General features: G+C 31.5%; 1 pseudogene; it reads left to right on the top strand.

Moving 5' to 3' along the window:
* Positions 1-2785: 2785 nt before the first annotated feature.
* On the top strand, positions 2786-5311 carry LOC131168984 (squalene monooxygenase SE1-like; annotated as a pseudogene).
* Positions 5312-8372: the final 3061 nt, after the last annotated feature.

Below are 8372 nucleotides of genomic sequence, written 5' to 3'. Positions count from 1 at the left end.
ACAAAAATTTTCATTTTCATTAAAAATAATATCCTGAAATTTTATATTGTCGTATTGTTTAGTATAAACAACTATAAAACCTATTTAATATGTTATTTATTTAATATATTTAACAAGTATTTTATTTTTAAAATTATAGATTATATTATATATTTATAAGTACATTATTAGTGTAAAATGCAAATATAAATTTAATCATGCATTTTTATTATTTAATAACAATATGAGAATACTTTAAAGTATTCAATTTTTTTTCTATTTTCCAAATATGTAGCTACAAAGTAATTTTAATATTATTTATTTTCTTTTACTTTTTTTTTTTTTGCAAATTATGAAATAATGATGAATATTAAATGTAAGTATTTTTTTAAATAGGATCTATAATAAAATTTTAATTTATATTAATTAATATTTTAGTAGATAATATAAATTTATAAGGATATTTTAGTCAATTTAAAAGTTTGCCCCTCATTTGTCCTTTCATTCATATATTTATATATCTATGTATATATTATAGATTAATTGTATTTTTATTTCCATGTATTAGTTTCTTATTTTAGTTAATTTCTTTTATAAAGTTTTATATTTATTTGAAATTAAGTAGAAATAGACTAAGAATTTTAAATTTATATAAATATTAAAATTAATTTAAACAATAAAAATATATAATATAATTAATTTGAAAAATGAATGGCATTTTGGCAAATCCTTACACCACTTAGATTTAAAAACTCCAAACAAGTTTTTACATGCCTAAATGTTTGTCTAGGCTTGAATTTGTACACAATTCAAAATTTAATTTCATCATTAATTGTTACAAGATGTATAATGCGATCAAACACAACAAGCATGGTCTATTTGATATTGTTGCTATTGCTGCTGTTGAGAAATATTTTTTTAAACATATGAGTTAAAGAGTGCTAAAATAATATATTAAATTTGATAAGTTTTAGTAATTATGACGAATAATAACAAAATAGTTGTTTTCAAATTTTTTTCAACATCTAAAGTAGTTTTTCTTTTTTTTCTTAAATTTTTTCGCTTAGGTTGCAAGTTAGGGAATCATTTTCCTTATCGTAAAGGCGTAAGACAAATGTCCTTCCCACAATCCTCGCATTGCTAATCTCAAGTTGTTTGAGAACAAGAAATGCAAAGATTTGAAATCAAAGAAAGTTGGTAGCGGTGCATCTTGTTTTTGGAGATAACCTAACGATTTAGGAGATGAACTAAGCCATGTGAATTTCATATTAGATTGCTAACAGATTTTCTTTGGCTAGAACACATGTAAATGTATTTACCCTATATTTTATCAACGAAGTTTTATCTCAATGATCTTGTACTATCTTTAACATCGTGAACTCTTGTGTTCGAAAGTTGCAGTTGAGTCAAATGCAAAAGAAGATCCACGCTTTGAAATATTATAAATTGTTTGTGCTATGTGAATGGGTCAACTCTCTATGAACTTGTATACATTTGAACATAACTCAAATTTTAATTCTTTAGGGAGAGAGTCAATCGTGACTTCAACACTTTCCTTATAATTAGACTAATTAAACATGCCCTTACGGATGATAGTAAAACGAGTCAATAGCCCTGATTCTCCAAATTCAACTCAATTCACAATGTTCACTAAACCATTAATTTACATTCATTGTATCAAATACTTGAATACAAAATAAGGTTTGCAAGCCATACACCACTTAGTTTTACAAACTCCAAATTAGTTTGCATGCCAAAATGTTTGTCTAGACTGGGAATTTGTACACAATTCAAAATTTAATTACATCATTAATTGTTGCAAGGTCTACAATACAACCATAATACAACATTAAGGGCCTGTTCTCGACATTGCCGCCATAGCCGCAAGTTGATAAAAATAATTTTTTAAATATATTAGTTAAAGAGTATTAAAAATGATCTAAAATCAAATTATTAGATCACCAAAATAACAAAATAATTTTTTCAAACTATTTTTTTCAAAAGCATCTAAAATGATTTTGACCTCAAATCGCAATGATTTCCTATTATTTAGAAACCACGCCATGAATATTGTTGATATTGACATAATGATTGGCAAGGATTGGGTACTTTATTTCAAAAAAAAGAAACTCTTGGTTTCTTTGGGCTGTCTTACGCTAGCATTTCTCTTATGGCACATTCAGCCGAGTTTCATGTTCGTGTACATTACAGATTAATTTCATTGCTAACCTCCTCCAGCTGCATATCTCCAGAACGTTCCACTCTCTCTTTATTCTCTTTATTTCAGCTCTTCCCTCTTTTTTCTGCAATGAGCTCTAGCTTAGTTGTTTTGGGCCTGGATCCATAGCTTCTGGACTCTTCCTATACTGCTATCAGATATTAACAAAGAAACACTCTTGAAATTGACTGGCCTTCCATTATCATCATCCCATAACTCCAAGTCAAATAGTCAATAGTTTAATATACTTCTTCTGCTAGAGTCCAACAAAGAAGTAGTTTAATAATCTGCACTTATTTTTCTTGATCTTGACAACACTTTTGACCTTACCTGAAAATTTCTATTCATCTGTTCAACTCCCAAATTTTACAAGCTATATTTGACCACTTGACTGATTTAATTAGTCCTGCTTTTGGAGAGTTATTTTGTGTACAATCTTTTGACCAACTGAACCTATAAGAGGCGCCAACAATGGCTTCATGTACAACCTAGCCTGCAAGTTGAAGACTCAAGTACTCATCACCACTAAAACAGAGAAAAAGTCCCCTTCTTTTACATTTCAACGTTGGTTTTGCTCAATCCTTGGCAATGGAATATCAATATGTAATAGGAGGAATTCTAGCTTCTGTTTCGGGGTTTGTACTGTTGAATAGATCAAGAGGAATGAAGAAAACTAAAGAAGCAAAGGAAAATATGAGGGATGAAGTTGTGAAGAGCTCAGAACAAGTGTTATGCCAGTCGGAAAATGCCACTAATGCTGATATTATTATAGTTGGAGCAGGTGTTGCTGGGTCTGCTCTTGCTTACACTCTGGCAAGGTGAATCTAATCTTCTCCTCTACTTTAGATGTCAATTTATAATAAGACGAATGCTCACAAAAATAGCTACCCCATCCGTCAGTTTAACATCATTTCCATCCTTCAATTGCAGGATGGACGGAGAGTGCATGTGATTGAAAGGGACCTGACTCTGCCTGACAGAATTGTTGGAGAACTTCTGCAACCTGGGGGTTACCTGAAATTAATTGAGTTGGGCCTTGAAGGTGAATAAGAAATTTCTATAATCTTTTATGGATTGTTGAATCTGTATGAATTCCATCAGTCCTTCTGTCTGAGTCTACTATTATTGAACTTTTTCTCTAATTCTTAACATGTATGCTTGGTTGCAGATTGTGTAGAAGAAATTGATGCTCAACAAGTATTTGGATATGCTCTTTACAAAAATGGGAGAAGTACTAAACTATCATATCCCTTGCAAAGATCAGATCCAGATGTGGCTGGAAGAAGTTTTCACAACGGACGTTTCATTCAAACAAATGCGTGAAAAAGCTGCAACTTTACCCAAGTAATAATCTTCATTTACCCTGAAGTTACTTCTTTCACTTTGCTATGCCCTTCATGTTCAAAATCTTTAATTCGTGCTGCATAATTAATAGCATCATTTTATTGCCTTTAATAGTTAATATGTCCCCTGATTTTCTTTGTAGTGTAAGACTGGAGGAAGGGACAGTAACATCCCTACTAGAAGTAAAGGGGACAATCAAGGGCGTGCAATACAAAACTAAAATTGGTCAACAACTTACCGCTTGTGCTCCACTTACAATAGTATGCGATGGTTGTTTTTCAAATTTGCGACGGTCTCTCTGTAATCCTAAGGTAATGATTATGTTTCAACCTGGAAACGAAAACTTCTATGAATCCAATTGGCTTCTCTACGAACGTCACTGATAGATGCGAAATTGGGTAGCTGTTTTCTTTTTCATGAGTTTGAAGTGAAGTTTGGAAACTTTGGGTTTTTACAGGTTGATATCCCCTCCTGTTTTGTGGCATTGATCTTAGAGAATTGCGAGCTTCCATACCCAAATCACGGACATGTTATTCTGGCAGACCCTTCACCAATCTTGTTCTATCGTATTAGTAGCTCTGAAATTCGATGCTTGGTTGACATACCTGGCCAAAATCTACCATCCATTTCAAATGGTGAAATGGCCAAGTACTTGAAAACTGTGGTGGCTCCCCAGGTATTCTTAGTTTTCTGGGCATGCTAATTTTTATTTTTATTTTATTTTATTTATTCATTTATTTTTTTTTTTTAATTTTTCTTTTTCGCATTTTGGCTTTGATACTTGTAGTTTGCAGTGCTAAGGGGGATTATAGAAATGACTCGATTTAATAAGCATTGGACCGCCATTTATCTTTGAATCAAGAACTTTTATATATGTTTCAGATTCCCCAAGAGCTACGTGATGCATTTGTTTTTGCAATTAACAAAGAAAACATAAGAACGATGCCTAATAGAAGCATGCCTGCTGCTCCTCATCCCACTCCAGGTGCTCTTTTGTTAGGGGATGCATTTAACATGAGACATCCTTTAACAGGAGGAGGAATGACTGTTGCCCTATCTGATATAGTCGTATTAAGGAATCTTCTAAGGCCTTTGCATGATCTGAGCGATGCATTTTCCCTTTGCAAGTATCTTGAATCCTTCTACACACTACGCAAAGTGAGTAAATGATTTTCACTTAGTTGCATATGAGAACTAAATTTATAATTTCTAGATTTAAATTCTTTAGAATCTAGTTTGGATAAACAATATGGTGGTATACTTGCCACAACAATGAAACTAAAATTGGTGCTAACCCTATATATCCATTTCATTTCAGCCTGTGGCATCTACTATAAATACTCTGGCTGGAGCCTTATACAAAGTATTCAGTGCATCAACTGATCCTGCAAGGAATGAAATGCGTCAAGCATGTTTTGACTATTTGAGCCTTGGAGGTGTATTTTCGAATGGACCTATTGCTTGTCTGTCTAAATTCTCGCCCATTGAATTTGGTTCTCTACTTCTTTGCTGTGGCTGTCTATGGTGTTAGCCACTTGATAGTTCCATTTCCTTGAGTTCCATGCATATGGATTGGGGCTAGACTGATCTCGGTGTGTATAGCTAACAATAATTTCAATGACTTCATAATTATATTTTAAATGACTTCAAAGTTCTTATCTCTATCACATTTCTTTTACTTTTTTTCAGGTTGCATCAAGAATCATTTTTCCCATCATAAAGGCAGAAGGAGTTCGACAAATGTTCTTCCCTATAACCCTAACACATTGAAGATCTCAAGTTGTTTGAGAATAGGAAATGCAAAGATTTAAAATCGGTGAAAGTTGGTGGCAGTTCATTTTTTCTTTAGATAAGTTAACGATTTAGGAGATGAGCTAAGAAGTGTAAATTTTATTTTAGATTCCTAACAAATTATCTTTGGTTAGAAACGAAAGTTTCACATGTAATTTAACCACACTTTTCTTGAAATATTTTTAATTATTTGTGCGTGCTCCTCTATTGTTTCCAAAATTTGGAATGTCACCATGTATTGTGTTGGTTTGTGTTTCCATAAGACAGTGTTCCTTGATCCGTGTTTCACCATGGCACATACAACAAGTATGGGTATGAGATATGCTAATTTTTATAATTCGCGACATAGTAGACGATGGACTTAGTTGATGCACCATATATGCTAAAACATATCACTCAATGCACATGAATCATGTGCGTGTAAAATCATGTAATTCAAATCTACCTAATTTATAAAATTTAAACTACATCACATGCATATAAAATTCAAATAATAAAAGCAAATGGAATTATTAATAACTCAAATTTGCTTTGATTTGAATTTTAATTTATTGTAATAAATCTTATTTCATAGACTAATGATTAGAAAAATAATAAGTATCCCATCTTTATAAAATTTGATAATTTAAGCATTTCGATACATCGACATGTGGCAAGTAGAAAACAAAATCAAGTACTTTAAATTGTCAACTAATCCAGTCAAAACGAGTTGTCGATAAAAGTATGAACACCGACTCAAAAATTCCACTTGCCCAATCATCAAACGACTTGTCATTTACAAATCAACGCCAGTTCACTTTAATTGATATTGCCCTCCATGAACGGCATATCGCATCATGACAGAGACAAAATGCTTGGTCATGGTACAGTGACAAAGACAAAATGATAGGATCTTGTTTTTGTTTATATTTTTTCCTCTTTGGGTATTGTTCTATCAATTGTGTCATATTCATGGATTTGTCTTTGCTTGATAAGCTTTTATGGGGTTTTAGCATTTTTAGTTTGCTGCAAATGCAATATGTTACATTGCTCAAGATTTCTTGATAAAAATACGCCAGAGTTGGTCATTCGAGATCCCACATGGATGGCTGTTGACCGCATGTATGTGTGATATAAATCTTAGCAGGCTTTGATTAAATTACTATGATTTTGTCAAATAATGTGTGCTTCTATCCTATGTCTATATTCATTGTAAAGTTGTCAAAAGAATGGAGAAATTTTTCAAATCAGTCAATTAGGAAGAAATTTTACAATACCAGGACGAACCAAAAGCATATTTTCAAAGTTCAGGTTTTCAACCCACTGATTCATGCAATTTTTTTAATTTTTCATTTATTGTTATTTTCATATGAAAAGTATCAAGAACATTTGTCCAAAAAAATTATGGAAAAATATTTTTGGACTCTTACAATATTCTTATTTTTCTAACTTGAAAATTTTATTTGTATTGCGGAAATAAATTGGGCATTAAAAAATGTGATTTTATTGTATTTTACTTCTAAAGGCATCCAAAAATTATAAAAAAAAAAAATTATTTTTGAGTTTCTCATAATATTTTTATTTTTCTAACGTAATTCTTTTATTTATTTGTGAAGCATGAATAATTTGAGCATAAAATATTACTGTTTTTCATGCAAAAAAATTTGATATGAAAAAATAAAATATTATTGGAAAATCAAAATAAATTTTTTATAATTTTATGATCTATAAAATTATTTTTTCATGATTTTAAAAGTAATACACAATAAAAAAAAATAATCTTTTTAATGCTCAGTTTATTCCTGCATTAAAAATGAAAACTCTCATGAAAGAAAAATTAAGAATATTTTAAAGAGTTGAAAAGTATTTTTTCATAATTTTCTAATTTGTAGAAATATTTTTAATGAATTTTACATAAAAAACAACAAATGCAAAATAAAATAAAAAAATTGCATAAGGAAGACATATTGTTTTTCGCCACCATGTTGGCGAAGATTTTGTAACCCATTGTTCCCCACTTTGAATGGCGAACAATGGGTTGATAACCCCGCTTTAAAAGCATCTTTCTCTCCATGGTAGTTTTGCAAACTTTTTCCCCAATACTCTAGTTTGATAAAAGTCTCTGTGGTTTGTTGGTGCTAGTGGAGGGTCATACTTGAGATCCCACATTGTTGCGGATAGCGCGTGTTCCTCAAGATCCCAAATCGTTGCATAATGCGTGTATGCCTTCCCTATTGAAAAAAAGAAAATTAAAAAAAAAAAGTCAGGAGTTTGAAGGTTGTTTGATAATTTAGGCTGCAGTGTGTCCAATTGCAAATTCTGCAAGAAGAGGAATGATTAACAACATAACAAATACAAAGAGATTTTGTATATTGATATAGTATGGATAAAAATCCGATCCAAATGGAAAGTAATCGAGATCTTAAAATCCAGATTAGATTAGAACATGACGTGTTCGGTTAGGGCATAATATGTTCATATAAAACATGAGGTGTTCGTCAGACATGAAATGTTCGATTAGAACACAAGGTGCTCGGTCCGAACTACATTCAGATAAGACAGGTGTTTGGACAATGAGCAAGAAGTTTGATGAAATATAGGATGCTCAAACAAAATAGGGTGTTCGGTTAGAAGTTCGATGCATCCCGATAGGATGCGCTAAGTTCCTACCGAATCTCGCTAATCGTTAGTCACCGCTGCCATTTTTTCCTCGCTGCTCATAGAGATTCTATGCCAGCTAGAACCAATAATTCCTCCCCCATCTCCTGTCGACTTCGAAACATCCTTCCCAGCCACCATTCTCTACAATAAATTTAGGCTTTAACAGGTTAAAAATTTAAAAACAAATTATTAATAAGAATTATCCGTAAGCATAAAGTGATACATAAACCCCACAACCTAAAGTTTTTAACAACACTTTCATACTAATTTACAACATTATTATGCATAATGTCGTTATATGCTGCCATGACATCTAAATACATTGTCTTGATGTTATTTATTGCTTTGTACAAAATGATGTTAATTTTACGATACAATTGGACAAAGCATATCAACTTTA

This window comes from Hevea brasiliensis, chromosome 14, assembly GCF_030052815.1.
Source record: "Hevea brasiliensis isolate MT/VB/25A 57/8 chromosome 14, ASM3005281v1, whole genome shotgun sequence".
Taxonomy (NCBI): domain Eukaryota; kingdom Viridiplantae; phylum Streptophyta; class Magnoliopsida; order Malpighiales; family Euphorbiaceae; genus Hevea; species Hevea brasiliensis.
This window is presented reverse-complemented; position numbering and strand designations above follow the sequence as displayed.